The following is a 16,180-nucleotide window of genomic DNA, read 5'->3' on the forward strand; positions in this document are numbered from 1 at the left end:
GGAGGGTGTGATCATTTCCTTTTTAGTGCTTTCACTTGCCTTCCTGAGAAGTCAGGGAAGGTGTGATCACCTCCCCTTGGGAGCTCTCACCTCCCTGAGAGGTCAGGGATGGCATGACCACCTGTGTTCTAAAACAAAAGAAAGTGGAGATGTAATGGGCTGAAGCTCTTGAGTCACACTGAGGTCCCAAGCACTTGAGGCTAATTAGCAATTGGACAATACTCTGTGAATATATGCTTGGAGAAAGAATGGTCCTGCCCACTCTCTGCAAATTTGATGTGTTGTACAAGAGATTGAAAGGAGGATTTGGTGGATGGAATGTGAGTACCAGAGACACAGCTGGCCAGATTCGAGTGGCTATTATTCTTTGCAGAGGTGAAGGGGAATGGTGATACGAAGTGAGAGCAAAGATCAAGGATTTCCCCTTATTCTGACTCCAGTTGATTTTAATATACCCTGGGGGCTAAATGCAATTATCACATTGGATGAGGATTGGCTTTACATGTGCCTCCAAGTACTAGAGGCCAAATTCTAGTGATACTAAAAACCCCTGGATTTTCAGTTTAAAAAAAAAAAAAATAAAAAGAGAAGCTACAGAAAATGGACCCATATCACCTTATGTGATACCAATGTGATACACCAACTCAGAACTGCCCTGTCTTCTCATAATTGGATGAAATTTGCAAAATTGTATTTGATTCCAGGGAACCATATTTTATAGATGTCAGAATTCAGGTTTCAATGTAGGGAACAAGCCAGAGATAATGAACAGCAGGGTCTCTCCAGGACAGAGAATTACTCAAACTGCCCCAACGATTAAGGTTCACATTTAAAGCTTGTGAGCAAGTCAGGAAATGAGCCAAAAGAGCCTGGTGAAAGTTTCCTGGTGCTGATAAGGGTGTGTCTTTCACTATGATCAAGCAAGGAAATCTAGAGAATTCATATTTTTTAGGCTGCTTGACAAACAGTAGGCATAAAGGGGTGGGGGTGGGACTGCAGCTAAAACAGTGTTACAATCAGCATTGCAATTTTCCAAAGCTAATTGTTCAAAGTCTTGGCAGGTATTGCTAGGGAAGTCTCTGTAGAAGAAAAGATTAGACACTGTTTAGGTAGGAACACAAGCTTTTCATGTAGATCTCATGGCAGAAATTAACAGCCTTAGATATAACTGGGGCATCCAAAGAGGAAAAAAAAAATGGACAGGGCAGGACATCATAAGGTTCAATGTTGGGCCAGTTCAAAGAAGAGAAAACCTCCGGGGGGCCTTGTCCCAGCTGTGGTAAGGGCTTTCATCGAGCTGCAGACTGCCTGCTGGGAAACAGGAAAGGGGGGCCTGCCTCAGCCTCCAGAAAAACAATAAGGACCGCAATCATGTCATTACTCTCACCTCTCATGTCAGTCAGAAATAGTATACTCCATAGTTACTGTTCCATCAAAAGCTTCCCATGAGTATGGCATATCCCACTGCTTCTGTCTAGATACAGCAAAGACCCCCATTGCATCAGGATACTGTTGCTGCCATCCTTTCTCCTTCTGCCACTTAATTTTCAGGTTTTGCTATGTTGTCCACAGTATACACTGCAGAGGAAACTTGCCATATTATCAATGCACACCATTATGGAATCAGGGACCACGGTGTCTGTCAGAGACTTTGCTGTCATTCTTTTCATGATACGGATGCTCAGTGGGGAAAACACTTGCAGCCTTGAACGAGAAGAGGAATCCCATGTTTATTGGATTAGAGGGGTTCAATAGAAATATCTCCCATTCAGGATAAAGTTAGAAGGAAGTTGGTGTGAGGGCCTTATAGATACAAGAGCTAACAAAACCATTATAAGACTCAGTGGCCCCCAGAATGCCTTGTGGAATCTTCTATTACTAACATGTAAGGGATTAAGGGTCAGCCCTTGATTGTGTCCATACCTTGGAGGACAAAAATATTTTGAAAACTAGGGGTTACCACTGGCTCTCTGAGCGCAAGCTTACTAAATATCAAGCCTTACTGATAGACACAACTGAAGTGACTCTTAAGTCCTGCCACACTGCTCCTAGAAAATCCAATGACAGACTCATGAGAACATGAGTGTGAGGCGATCACAGACTCAGTTTACTGCAGCTGCCCCGATTTGAAGGAGGATCCTCTGGAAAATCCTGATGAGGATTCACACATAGCTCTAGCTTCACAAAGGAAGGAGTTGGGAAGGCAGAATATGCTGTGGTTGGTCTTCACCATACTCTAGAAGCACAGGCTTTGCCCCAAGGCACTTCTGCTCAGAAGGCAGAACTGGTAGCTCTCATAAGAGCCCTCCTCTGGAGGAAGGGACAAGGCTCAATATTTATATTGATTTTAAATATGCCTCCCATATCTTTCATGCCCGTGGTACAATATGAATAGAAGGATTGCTAACTTCTAAGAACTCCCTCTCAAGCACTGCCCCGAGATTGTGAAGCTGCTGGAAACTGTACATGCTCCCAAAGTTGCAATTGTATTCTGGGAAGGGCATCAGACCAATGACTCTATGGAGGCAAAAGGAAACCAATTAGCAGATGCTGCGGCTAAAGCTGCTCCTGAAGGGTCAGCAATTGTGACTCCTTTGGTCCCTCATCCTAGGCCAGACCTTACCTCTCATTCAAGCAGGGGAAAAGACTGAGTCTAAGGGGTATGCTGTGTCCCCCACTAGATGATACACTAACAGGACAGCCATCATTTGGACGTTAGTGCTAGCCTTTCCCCAAGCTATCCACCCGGAAGGAGGGCACTCGGCACACTCCCTCTTCCAAGGGCCTGGCCTCTCAGAAACGATTTCCCAAGGCAGGGGCAAGATCGTGAATTTTGTCTGCGACCTTTACTCCTTAACAAAGGTACCTTTTGGCAGCGAGAACTCCTCATTGTGATCCTTCACAATCTTTGCACCTCATCTTCGCTCTCCTGAACCTCATCAGGCGACTACATTAGTAGTACCTGGGTTAATCTGAGCTCCGTCACCTGTGTGTGACCATGGAAAATCCCCTTCTTCCTTCATAAACTGAGGGAACTGAGCCACCCACGGCCCCAGTGTTATCCTCTCCTCACATCCCGGTGACTTCCTGTCAGCCACAGAAACACGTATACAATCCCCTGTTGTACAGATGCCAAAGAAGGTCACAGAGAAAGGGAGGAGACAAGCGTTGCTATTGCGCCCACACTGTCCGGGCCCTGAGCTAAGTAGTTTACAAGAGTCACTTCCTTTAATCCAATCCATTAAAATTTGATTGGAACTTTCAAAGGACTTTCTGCTTTAGAGAGAGAATAAGGAGCCATTAAAGCTTTTAAAGAACAAAAGGACAACGTTGGAAGGAGAGCTTCAAAAAAAAAAAAAATCAGTGAGGGAGGAGGTAAGGAATCAAGGAAGATCAAAGAAGACTTCTTACTTTACTACAGGGCGGAGCGGCAGGAAGAAGAAGGACGGAAACAGCATCCCAGCATCCTTTGGGAGCGCAGCCGCTGGGAGGACTGAAAAAAGTAAAGAAGCGAGCATGATGTCTAACTTCCTGCAGGGGGCGCTCACTGTCAGTGAGCGGTGTCCCAGCATCCTTTGGGAGCGCAGCCGCTGGGAGGACTGAAAAAAGTAAAGAAGCGAGAGTGAAGTCTAACTTCCTGCAGGGGGCGCTCACTGTCAGTGAGCGGTGTCCCAGCATCCTTTGGGAGCGCAGCCGCTGGGAAGACTGAAAAAAGTAAAGAAGCGAGAGTGAAGTCTAACTTCCTGCAGGGGGCGCTCACTGTCAGTAGTGAGCGGTGTCCCAGCATCCTTCAGGAGAGCACGCCCTGGGAGGCGGGGCCAGAAGGAAAGCAAGAAGCAACCTCTCAGAAGTCATTGGGAGCCCAGGCACTGGGAGAAAGGCAGGAAGTAAGAAAGCGGGGGTGGTGGCTAACTTCCTGCCAGAGCCCCTCACTCCCTCAGAAATGGGGAAAAGCCACAGGCTGATGCTCCAAAGGAGTTTTCAGAACTGGAAAAAGAGATCCTCAGGAGCTGTTTGCCTCTTTCTTGGCAAGCGTCAGGAGCCTGTCTCCCGATGAGATGAACATCCCCTCCCCCAGAACCATCTGACAAGTGCTCAAGTCACCTCCAGGACAAAATAGGAAAACTATGAGCGGAAAATAAAGGATTGTTACGAATTACCTCATTCAGAGGAAGAAGGAATTTCAGAATCCCCGTATCTGTGAGAAGCTTATTCCGAACTATTATCCCAAGAATATTTCAATCCCTATGGATGGTCAGAGGATTCCTACTATGAGGCACTAGCTAACGCACAGAAGACCGAGATGTTCAAATTGGAAAAAAGCCGAGAAGGAGAGAACAAAAAATGAGTTTGAGAGAGGCCCCAAGAAGGGCACCACAAGCAATGCCCCAGTCACGGCCAGCACCGGGGCTCCAGCTGCTCAGAAGAGAAAGAGCAAGTGGGATTGTGCTACCCCAGGGACCAGGACAGCCCAGCCTACCATCCTTACTCTAACAACTCCCTTACCGGCCATTGCCACAGTGACAACCAGTGCTAGTGGCTCCAAAACTACGGTCATCTCAACTGAGAGCATCATTGTGAAGAAAGCCAAGCAATGTTAGCTAGAGAACTGGACATACTTTCTGTGGAAGGACAGCTACTCCAGGACCTTGCCACTACTATGAACGATGTAGAATGCACCACATGCGCCGTCCAGACTGAAGCTTTCCATCCCTGAAAAACATCCTCTTTCTTTTCCTAGTGAGAGAACCTGTGGTTCAGTCAGGGCAGGGCAGGTACTATAGGGCAGAGTGGCAGGGAGCAGAAGGAAGGAAATGGTATCCCAGCATCCTTTGGGAGCGCAGGCGCTGGGAAGACCCAAAAAGTAAAGAAGCGAGAGTGAAGTCTAACTTCTTCAGGAGGCTCTCACTATAAGCCGTGCTCCAGCATCCTTCAGGAGAGCACGCCCTGGGAGGCGGGGTCAGAAGGAAAGCAAGAAGCAACTCTCAGAAGTCATTGGGAGTCCAGGCACTGGAGAAAGGCAGGAAGTAAGAAAGTGAGGGTGGTGGCTAACTTCCTGCCAGAGCCTCATATTCCCTCAGTAGTATGCTCGAGGGCAGAAGGAAGGAAGACAGCATGATGACAGCAATTGTGACAGGGACATTGACAAGTCAGATGATCCCTGGAAAGGGGAAAAGTTCATCCATGGTGATGATGAGAGAACTGTTAGGAAAAAACTCAGCTCTCACTGTAAGTCTTGCTGGTATTCCTAGAAAATCAGGAAAGAAAAAGGAAAACATGAAGCAATTCATAGGTCTTCAAGGTACCATGCTTAGAATGGCAGGTCAGGAAATTCCTGAAGAGGGGCAAGAAGTTCAGGTATTTTCAGAGGATGATGACCAGGAGGATTCTGAGGACTTAAAGGACACAAGACAACAGCACAAGGAAATACCTCTTCCTGATGGGACATTCTCCCCTCCTGTTTCTCAGAAACAGCAACCACCTCCACAGTCTGCTCTTCCTGCCCAAAGACAATTTCCTGTCATACTAGGAGCTACTCCCTTCTTAAGACCACTTGGAATGCCAGGGTTTAGAGAGCCTTCACCCAAGCTTTTACTTTCTGGTCCTTCCCTTCCAAAGCTATGTTCCCCAGCACCTCTAGCCAGCCCTCTACTTCCTCTTGGGAGGATAAACCCACCTTTTGCAATCCAACTTGGACCCGCTCCACTTGGGCCTTTTCCATCAGCTCCCTTGCCCAAAGCACAGAATTTAAATGCTCCACCTAATTTAATCCAGAGACCTAAAATACATGATACCACTGCAGGTCCCATTGAGAAGAAAGTCACAGCTATCATCAGTGCCAACCCACAAATCACCAATCCCCAAGGCAGAAATGATCAGATTTGTGCCCACTACACTGAGGGTTCAACAAGAAAACAAAGGAGTACTGCTGCTGTTCCCCAAAGGAAATCGGAAAAGGATTTTACTATACCTCTTGCCAAAACTGTCTCTCAATCTGGTCTCTGCTCCTGTTTTAATACAGGCCAGGGATGATACTTATAAAGCTTCCATGAAAGAGATGGAGGGGTTACTCTGAATCTGTTAGTTTAAAAACCGCAGGTATCAGAGACTGTTATCGTAGGAAATATGGTTCTTAAAAGCAGGAGTTTTTATATACTAGACCCAAGTACAGAAGAGTTCACCTATATTGTCATAGCATTTTCTCACTTCAGCATAATGTTACTTAATATCTTATTGTTATTTAGCTTTGATCAGAATTAATTATACAGAAGATAAAGATGTTCCATACCGAGTAGACTGGTAAAGTTCTATAGAAGTATTCCTTCATATCTACTATCATCCACTATCACCATTTTTTTTTTCCTTTTGAAGGATGAGATAGACAGGATTTTCCTAAAGTGAGTTGGGTCAGTTGGAGGAGAAATTTCTCAGAAAACAAATGTTCTCCAGACAATTCTCAGACGAAGAAATTGAAACTATTTGTAGACATATGAAAATATGCTCCAAATCATTATTAATCAGAGAAATGCAAATTAAGACAATTCTGAGATACCACTATACACCTGTCAGATTGGCTAGAATGACAGGGAAAGATAATGTAGAATGTTGGAGGGGATGTGGGAAAACAGGGACACTGATACATTGTTGGTGGAATTGTGAACACATCCAGCCATTCTGGAGAACAATTTGGAACTATGCTCAAAAAGTTATCGAACTGTGCATACCCTTTGATCCAGCAGTGTTTCTATTGGGCTTATACCCCAAAGAGATATTAAAGAAAGGAAAGGGACCTGTATGTGCCAAAATGTTTGTGGCAGCCCTGTTTGTAGTGGCTAGAAGCTGGAAAATGAAAGGATGCCCATCAATTGGAGAATGGTTGAGTAAATTGTGGTATATGAATGTTATGGAATATTATTGTTCTGTAAGGAATGACCAGCAGGATGAATACAGAGAGGACTGGCGAGACTTACATGAACTGATGCTAAGTGGAATGAGCAGAACCAGGAGATCATTATATACCTCAACAACGATACTGTTTGAGGATGTATTCTGATGGAAGTGGATCTCTTCGATAAAGAGAGCTGTAATTGATCAAAGATGGACAGAAGCAGCTACACCCAAAGAAAGAACACTGGGAAATGAATATAAACTGCTTGCATTTCTGTTTTTCTTCCCGGGTTATTTATACCTTCTGAATTCAATTCTCCCTGTGCAACAAGAAAAACTGTTCAATTCTGTACACATATATTGTATCTAGGAAATATTGTAACCTATTCAACATGTAAAGGACTGCTTGCCATCTGGGGGAGGGGGTGGAGGGAGGGAGGGGAAAAATCGGAACAGAAGTGAATGCAAGGGATAATGCTGTAAAAAATTACCCTGGCATGGGGTCTATCAATAAAAAGTTATTTAAAAAAAACCAAACAAACAAATTTTTTCTTTTGTGATTTTAACTTCATTTTTTATACACTCCTTGTATTTCTTTTGTAAAAATCCTATTGATTGTAAAATATAGACAATCTTATTTTCTTTCAATGAAGCAGGATGTCTGGGGGAGGAATCTTGACATGTGTTAACTGAGATGACTCCTCGGTGACAAAACAAGTTGTGTTGAGCCTTATATAAAAAATAAATTTTCTACAAAAAACGAAGTTTGTATTCAATCTTGTCGCGAGAAAAACCCAAATTAAAAGGCACAATGGTGAAGGTAATATTGATACTTTCAGATGTCCAGTTATTCATCTATTAGATGAAAAGCCTGGAAAAGTGGGTGATGGCTTTATGAAGCAGCCACTCTTGTGCAAGAACCAAATTGTTGCTTGAATATATTATTCCCTCTAACATGGCAAGAGTTTGCCAGACATTCATTTTAGGGGAAAGGATTGGTATAGAAGATAATATTTGTCACCTAATTTTACCACTGAACATAGCCGAGTCTCCATATGCCTTAGTATTACTATTAGTCTTTCCCTTAGATCCATGTGGCATTATTTTTGGAACAATTATGCCTTTTCTTGGTGTAAGCAAAACTATACCACAGGCTTTTGAAGTTATCCATTCATTAGTTCTGGAAAGCATAGCTTCTAGAGTATAGTGTCCCAACTTTGCTCTCTCAGAACTAGATAAATCAAAACACAAAATAAAGTTTCAGAGGTAAATCAAAACTAGAAAAGTTAAGTATGATAAATCTTTGGAGAAAATTAATTGAAGACAGAGGACTGCACTTTCTTCTCGGCAGTTCATGGAACCTATACAATTGACCATGTATTAGGATAGAAAGACCTCAAAACCAAATGCAGAAAGGCAGAAATAATAAATGCATTCTTTTTCAGATGTTGCAATAAAAATTACATTCAATAAAAGACCAGGGGAAAATACACTAAAAAGTAATTGGAAACTAAATAATCTCATCCTAAAGAATGAATGGGGGGAAACAGCAAATCATAGACACAATAAGTGCTTGAGGAAAGCCTGATTAAAATGCATGGCCTTTCCTTATAATGGAGGGATCCCAAGTCAGAGATTCTCTCATTTTGTATCAAAGTCTTGGGGTTCTGCAGTGATTGGAGGTGTCTTCTGAAACAATTCAGGCTCTTTCCAAATCAAGTAAAGGCATTGATCTTATGCAATCAGCAATTTTCTTTCAAAAGAGATAACAGTGTAGCAAAGCAAGACAAGAATATTTATAGAATAAAAAAGCCTGATTACATCCAAGTATGTAGATTTGGAAGTTATCGAAGTGGTTTATTAACATAGGCAAGTTCTAATGACTTGGTGAAACTCTGCTTGAAGTTACCCAGAATTCATACAGAAAACTCCACTCAGGGGAGGTCAGTAATGTATGGCAATGATACTGTAACAACAAAGAAGGATAGTAGGCAGATGCCACAATGGGGAAAGGCTCTTTTGTTGTCTGCGGTAGTGATCCAGCATTCTGCTAACATCCTGTTGGTGCTACATTCTTATTAATTGATTTCTGTACTATATCTAAACCAAATGGTATGATCGCAGGGCATTTTAATTTCATTTAAATGCTCCTATGCTGTTCCCTTATTGGGGTACTGTCCAGTGGGAAGACTGGGGACTCAATCTTATCTTCTCAAATCTCTGGAAAAGTTTTCCACCAACTTTTAAATTAATAGAAGCTTACTGGCAATCTAGACAAGCAAGCCATGCCCCTCCCAGACCCTTTGCCTGGCTCTTAAAGGAGCCACAGCTTCCAGCTCTCTCAGGAAGCATGCTTGTCCCATACATTTAAATAAGACTTGGTTTCCCTGATTTCTATCTATCCTGCCTTAGAGCACTGCCTCCTGCCACAGCCTTTTACAAAGACCAGAGATTCCAAACTGCTCTAGGGATTTTTCCCCCCCTAGCCTCAGAACACTTGCTTAAACCTTCCTCAGTCCCATGTGGGGAGATGAATAGCCTAGCTGTGGAAAGCAGGCTATAAGTCCTCTCTTACTTTCCTACCCAACTTTATAGATGGGAATTTTTCCATCCTAACTCCTAATTTTCTCAGTCCCAAGCTCTTAGCATATTCTCTCCTATTTTTCTGGATTGCCTTCTATTCCCCTGCCAACAATTTTCTTTTTCTAGGCTCCAACTCTGGCCAGGTTGCAACTTCAAGAAAGACCTTTGGAATGATGGTTGGGGAAGAAAATTCCAAAACAAATTTAATTAAATTGTTGAGAGTGAAGATAGCTTCTTTCTTTTTGTTTTCTTATTTCCTGACTGCAGCAAAGAAATAAGGAGAGAGGGAGAGACAAACTATTTGAAAATGAAATGGACAAAGAACTGGCCTCCCCTCCCCTCCCTCAGTCTTAGGGCCTGGGGCTGGCAGAGAAGGGTCTGCTCAGCTAGATTAGGGGACTTCTTTTGTACTTCAAAGTGCCAGATCAACAATGCTTGCAAGGATATCTATCTGTTCCATGAGGATGGTCACCTAACTCTGATCTCTAGGTTAAAACATCTGCCTTTGCATCTTTTGTCCTGTAAAGTTGAGTCACTGTTTAATGTCAAAGGTGCCAGCAAGGGTGAACAAGAATGCTTATAAGGCTGTCCCTACTTCAGTTAGTCACGGAACCATGCCAGAATTCTTCTGGAGTTCCATCCTGGCCATGCAGACCATCTAGGCCAGTTACAAATAAATTATTTCTAAATTATGAATTACTATGGCCGTCTTGAATTTTATTGCCTGGGCTATTTCAGAAAACTACTTAACTACTTTCAATTCGGTGAATACCTTTAAAGGAAAGACCTTTCCTATTGCCTTTTCTCTAGTTTGCAGAATTCCCTTGTGGGAATTCCTGTGGTGTCTCTCTCTAGAATTATTCTCTATTCTATAGCTAGTGCTTGACAAATTCTCCGTTCCTCAAGAAGCATTTTGCTGCTCTGCTTCTTTAGAGGAGGACGAGGGGTATAGAATGTGGATATTGTCTAGAGTGAGGCGAGAAGCTATTAAATGGAGGACACTAAAGCTTTTTTCCTGGAAGTAAAGGATTTCATTCTTTCTAGTGACGGCTGATTTCCCATTTGGTGACCATTCATGAGGTTCTCCATCCCTCACCCCCTGTAAGCCACCATACCACCCTTCTATAGCAGGGGGACAGCTCGAATTCCCCAGGGGCACACAGGTGGAGCTGTCTAGAGCCTTGCACTCATCCAGATATGTGTCCAAGGGTGCTTGGACAAATTCCTGCGGGTTGACAAATGGCCCTCTTACTGAAGAGAGCTTTTGTCACATCTGTCTCTCTAGGGACGCCCAGAGAAGACCAGAGTTATAGAATTGGGAAAGCTTGGGACTCGTGTCCCTATCCCTAAAGACTCACCTTTAGGCTGTCTCTTGATGCAGACACATTCAGATTGAAAAAAATACCTCAACCTCAAAACTTGAACTCTGATTAGATTTGCTGAATAACAATATCCCTCCACACACCAACTCTCTGGAGCTCTTAAAGTGCCTTCTTTTTCTTTCAAATCCTGGGACTGAAACCGCCCTCAGTCTTCTGAGGCCCTCTTCTGCCCTCAGGCAAAAGCAGCTAGCCGAAACTCACCCAGCAAAAGTGAAGAAATAACTCCCAGCCTAAGAAACCTGGGACCCACTTCCCAAATTTCAGGGGTCCAAGGCCAAAACTATAGGAGCCCATTCTGAACCTCTGTGTTTCTCCCACTCTGCTGTTACAAACAGCTGGGGTTTTGGGGTTTTTTTTTTAAATCTCTCTCACTTGAACTATAACCTGAAGCTTCACAGCTCTTTTCACTCCCTCTGGCCCCTTCCACCCCTCCCCCATAAAGAGTGGTGATAGTAGCAGGGGGAAGGCTCAGGATCTTTGCCTAAACAATCATGGTGAGAATAAGGAACCAACTCTCTTTAAAACTTAACCCTGGGATAGCCATTAACCTCAAGGATTCAGAGCATTTTTTTTTTTAACTTTTTGCTCCTAACATTTTCTCCTGCTTTTCTTTGACAGTTAGATGGGCCATGAGTATTCTTAATGCAGCCCACAAACGGGACCTGATGCTTTTCCTGCAAAACAGCCCCATTCCTAAATGTTCTCATTTCACCCTGGAGGACACCCCACTTTTAATATGCTCGTGAGATCTGTTTTGTCTAGGCTTCAAACTGTAAATTTTCAACTTCCAGGCTGCTACACAGGAACTGATGGGGACACACAACACACAAACAAATGCCCTGCTGCCGTTTTCAGACCCCACACCTGGCATAAACCCCACAAAATTTCTATGACCCTTGTCAGCTTGAAGCAGCTACATGAAGTTGAGATCTTTGTCCTTTTTCCCTTAAACGAATTTAAGTTTTAACTGCTTGTGGGGGGAATGAAGCAGGTTGTGCTCCCTTTAAGAAAATGTATTTCCTATTGATTTGTGATTTCTTTCAGATTCCCAGTCCCTCCTGGCTGAGGCACATCCTCCCCAGACAAGTTGTCTTTCTGGGATGCCAGAGCTTTTGATTTAATTACAAATCCTGGCCAAAAATCATCCCTTTCAATTCCAATAGGAGATCTGGGCTTGTCCCAGCCCCCATTCTGACTTGCTTGGGTGGTGCAGCTTCCACTGGTTCTGATCTGCTTGGGGGGGAGGGGGATTCCCAATCCCCACCAAGACACCCAATATAATCAACTTCCATCAACTAAAGTCTTTTCATTTGGACCTTGGTAGCTCCCTTTGCTGTCAGGACGTTCTGTCCACTGAGAATTGCATTCTCAGTGCAAAACTCCATTTTCCATAGATCTGCTACTATAGAAGTCAGTCTCTGGGTAAACTGATTTCTATCTAACAACAAACTTTCATTTTGCAAGTAATATTCAGGAATGAGTGAATTCTTTCACTCCTAAAACCTGCGATCAATTTAAAGGGGATTCCTTAATAACTCTCATAGCCACTAACCTCTAGACCACCAGGAATCTAGACCACTCTAAACCTTATCAATGTCATGGTTCTCGTTGAGAATGAGGGACAAAGCCACTTTTTAGAGAAAATTGAAAAACAGACAATGACTTATTTGTAGAGAATTTCCCCCTACCAAGACACTTACACCATGCCATGGGATTAGTTTCACGTACCAAATGGATTACATCTGACTACACTAAGGGAACTTTTCTGCATGGTCTCTCTCACTCCCAGAGGGTAGTTACTAATTAAACTGATTGGTGCCACTTCATTCACAGAAAACCCCTACTATGTAAAAATCAAAATGCCTGAGCAGGCTATATATGCTTGTTTGACCCTAAGAACACAAGACTATGTTTTAGGAGATCCCAACACAGAATTAAGCTTTGGAGCACAGCAAGGCTCTAACAGGTAATGTGAGAGGAATAGAAAACTTTTAGATGGCTTGAGAGATGCTCTAGCTGTCACTAGTTTCTCTTTAGTATATACACTGGCCTGATGGTTGCTACAAGAGCCAGCATCCTTATGACTCTCTACCATCATTGGTTTCAATGCCAGGAATTACTAAAGCACCCTCTTTTCATCATGTCTATCATTAAAGTTTCAGAAGTATATGAAGGCAGATCTGTATTTGACAAATGCTTTTTCCATAAAGGCTATATGAGGTACCCCATACTAGTTTATCCTATTTCACAAGTAAAGCCAAAATCAAGCAAAGAAAGCTCTTAAGTTCAACGTATTTCAAATTGTTAACACCAAGGTCCTAATCCAATTTCTGGTGCTTACTAGCTCTTAAATGATAAGACATTTGACCCTTAAACCTCAACATCCATTCCTATAAGGTAGTGATAAATAGCACCTGCAGTTAGCTATTTAGAATTGTGTGAATCAATTCAAAAAGAATTATGAAAAGACTTAGGATGAAGTTTATTTATATATTTAGGGATACTCAAGCCCTATGGAGATCTCCACTCTACATAATAAACCCTATTGATGGGTAAAACATTTTATATCAGTTACTATCAAAGCTACTTCCTACACAGGCCATGTTTATATGGCATTTTCTTTTTTTTTTTTCTTTTTTAAAATTTTTTATTAACTTTTTATTGATAGAATGCATGCCAGGGTAATTTTTTTTACAGCATTATCCCTTGCATTCACTTCTGTTCCTATTTTTCCCCTTCCTCCCTCCACCCCTTCCCCCAGATGGCAAGAGTCCTTTACATGTTGAATGGGTTGCAGTATATCCTAGATACAATATATGTGTGCAGAACCGAACAGTTTTCTTGTTGCACAGGGAGAATTGAATTCAGAAGGTATAAATAATCCGGGAAGAAAAACAAAAATGCAAGTAGTTTATATTCATTTCCCAGTGTTTTTTCTCTAGGTATAGCTGCTTCTGTCCATCTTTGATCAATTAAGGCTCTCTTTACCGAAGAGGTCCACTTCCATCAGAATACATCCTCAAACAGTATTGTTGTTATATGGCATTTTCTTTATAGGATTCTTTCCTCAATTTTCCCCTAAAATGTTCCAGAAATGCAATTTCACAGATAAAGGAAAGAAGGCTAAAGAGACAACATAAAGGTCTAGCAGTTAGCAAGCTCTAGTAGGCACTTAAAATAAACATTTGGAAGTGAAGTCTTCTAGTTCACTTACTTTATGATTGAGAAACATAAGGAAAAGTGACTTACTCTACCAGATTAATTTCATTCAAAATACTTCCTAAATACACATACGCCAAAAAGTGTGTTATATTTCAGTAGACCAGGTAATTCAATCTCAATTCTGTTCCCAAATCAAGATCCTTCTACCATTCTCACATTATGTATTGGAGAAGTTTTTTGTTTTATTGTTAAAATAAGAAAAATCTTTTGAGAGGAAAAGGAGTATAAACATCCTTAATTAAAGCAGACAATATTTAAATTGCTTTTAAGAAGAGAAAAGTTTTAAAAATTTTTCCTAATAACTGAAAAAGAAAAAATTATTTTCTTTAAGAGAAAGAAAAAGAGCAGAAGACCTTCAGCAAAAGAGCAGTTGCTTAACAAAGCAGAGAGCTCAGTTGTTCTTCCCTTCTAGCAGCTCCTTTTGAAGGCTGCTGACAGACTGAGCATGCTCATTAACAACTCATCCTAACTGCCTTTGCTTCTTTTTCCTCTTAATTTCCTCTTAACTCTATACACCTGTAGTAGCATTTGTTATCACTTTCAAGGACTGATGGTGCAGCAATTGCTTCCAGGAGAAATTGAGCTTCAGGAAATAAAATAATTCTGCTGGAGTGAAGAGGTTTCAGGTGACTGCTCAAACATATAGCTAAAAGTAGACAGATAAATGTTTAACAGCAACCTCACTGGGATGAGGGAAGACATATTTTCAATATTAACCTGCATTACTGCCTACTTCTCTATTACTTTTTTAAGTCTAAGCAATCAATGAAATTATAAAAAAAATCCTGATTTGTACCTTGCTATTTTCCAAGATGTAGATGCTCATACTGAAAATGATGGGTTTAGCTGGTTACAGGACACCCCTACTCATAGCTCTTACTTTCTGAAATCCTAGCCAACATTTAATCCCACAAAAGTTTAAGTTAAGAATACAATGGAAGAGCCATCAAAAGCCTTATAACAAAAAATGTCAAAATATGAAAACAGAAAAAAGAATTAGAGCAGAAAGGGATAGAGGAACTAAAGTGTTAGTTCATAGGATGGTAACCTTCAGCTTCTAAGAGACCTGAGGTGTATTCTAGTTTAATATTCCACATGAGATAGTCATAACAAAAATGAAATATCAGAGATGTGATCTAGAATCCTGAATAGGCTGTAACATTAATGGGTTGAAATAGAAGAGAATTTAGCAATTGAATAATGCAATCTCCTAATTTTGTGTAAAAAAAAAAAAAAATTTGGATAAGACTGATGACTTGGTCACTATTCTTCTCCAAAGATTTCATCCTTCCCCTCCCCACATTCCCAACTTTTTCTTTCCTTCTCTTTTTTTCTCTCCCCTCCTCTCTCCCATTTAAGTAGTGCAAGTCTCTGTTCAAGGAAGTTGCCCAGAAGGAAGCTCTAGTTTATCCTACCCTCACTCCATTTCCTGCCTGTGAATTGGTATTCTCAGTTGACTTTGCTTTTTATTTAACAAAAAGAGATCACTTTTTCTTTCTTTGATTGAAAGCATCATATAAAAAGAGAATCAAAAACTTCTACTTTAAAGGATAAAGCTCCAAGTGTTTGTCATTCAATAGTACAGTGTTTAGTTTTATTTATTGATGATGTGCCATTGATATGACCTAATACAGATGGCTACTAGTTTGGCTCTTGTAATGCATTCTCTAAGAAGAAAACAAGGGTTTACAATTGCACAGATAATTCCATGGAAAAAGCTATGACCAAAGAAAAGATGTCTTATGACATCTTTACTCCTAGAATCAGAAGAACCTGAGTTCAAATCTTGCCTCAAACAACTTACTAGCTGTGTCTCTAACTTAACCCCAACTGTCTCTAAACAAAAAAACAAAAACCAAAAACCAATGGGATTAATTTAAAAAACCATGCTATGAGAAATCCCATTAGCCAGCCTAATAGGTGAGGTAATTACTTCAGACTTGTTTTCATTTCTATTTCTCCAATCAACAGTTTTTTAGAGCACCTTCTCATATGGTTATAGGTAGCTTTGACTACTTCATCAGAAAATTTCATACCTTTTGATCATTTATCAGTTGGGGAAATAGTGAACTGAATCAAATTTATAAAACTAAGCTATCTGTTTG

At 41.5% G+C, this 16,180-nt stretch overlaps 1 long non-coding RNA gene and 1 pseudogene across 1 annotated transcript; one reads left to right on the forward strand and one right to left on the reverse strand.

The window, feature by feature from the left end:
* Positions 1–1,104: 1,104 nt before the first annotated feature.
* Positions 1,105–3,114, reverse strand: LOC127544252 (uncharacterized). The gene is made up of 2 exons (XR_007949411.1): positions 2,867–3,114; positions 1,105–2,517 (listed from the first exon to the last, which is right to left on the reverse strand). It is a non-coding gene; the product is annotated as an uncharacterized LOC127544252 (long non-coding RNA).
* A 402-nt stretch (positions 3,115–3,516) lies between these two features.
* On the forward strand, positions 3,517–4,601 carry LOC127547349 (SAP30-binding protein-like; annotated as a pseudogene).
* Positions 4,602–16,180: the final 11,579 nt, after the last annotated feature.

The sequence above is a fragment of the Antechinus flavipes genome, chromosome 1 (genome assembly GCF_016432865.1).
Source record: "Antechinus flavipes isolate AdamAnt ecotype Samford, QLD, Australia chromosome 1, AdamAnt_v2, whole genome shotgun sequence".
Lineage (NCBI taxonomy): Eukaryota > Metazoa > Chordata > Mammalia > Dasyuromorphia > Dasyuridae > Antechinus > Antechinus flavipes.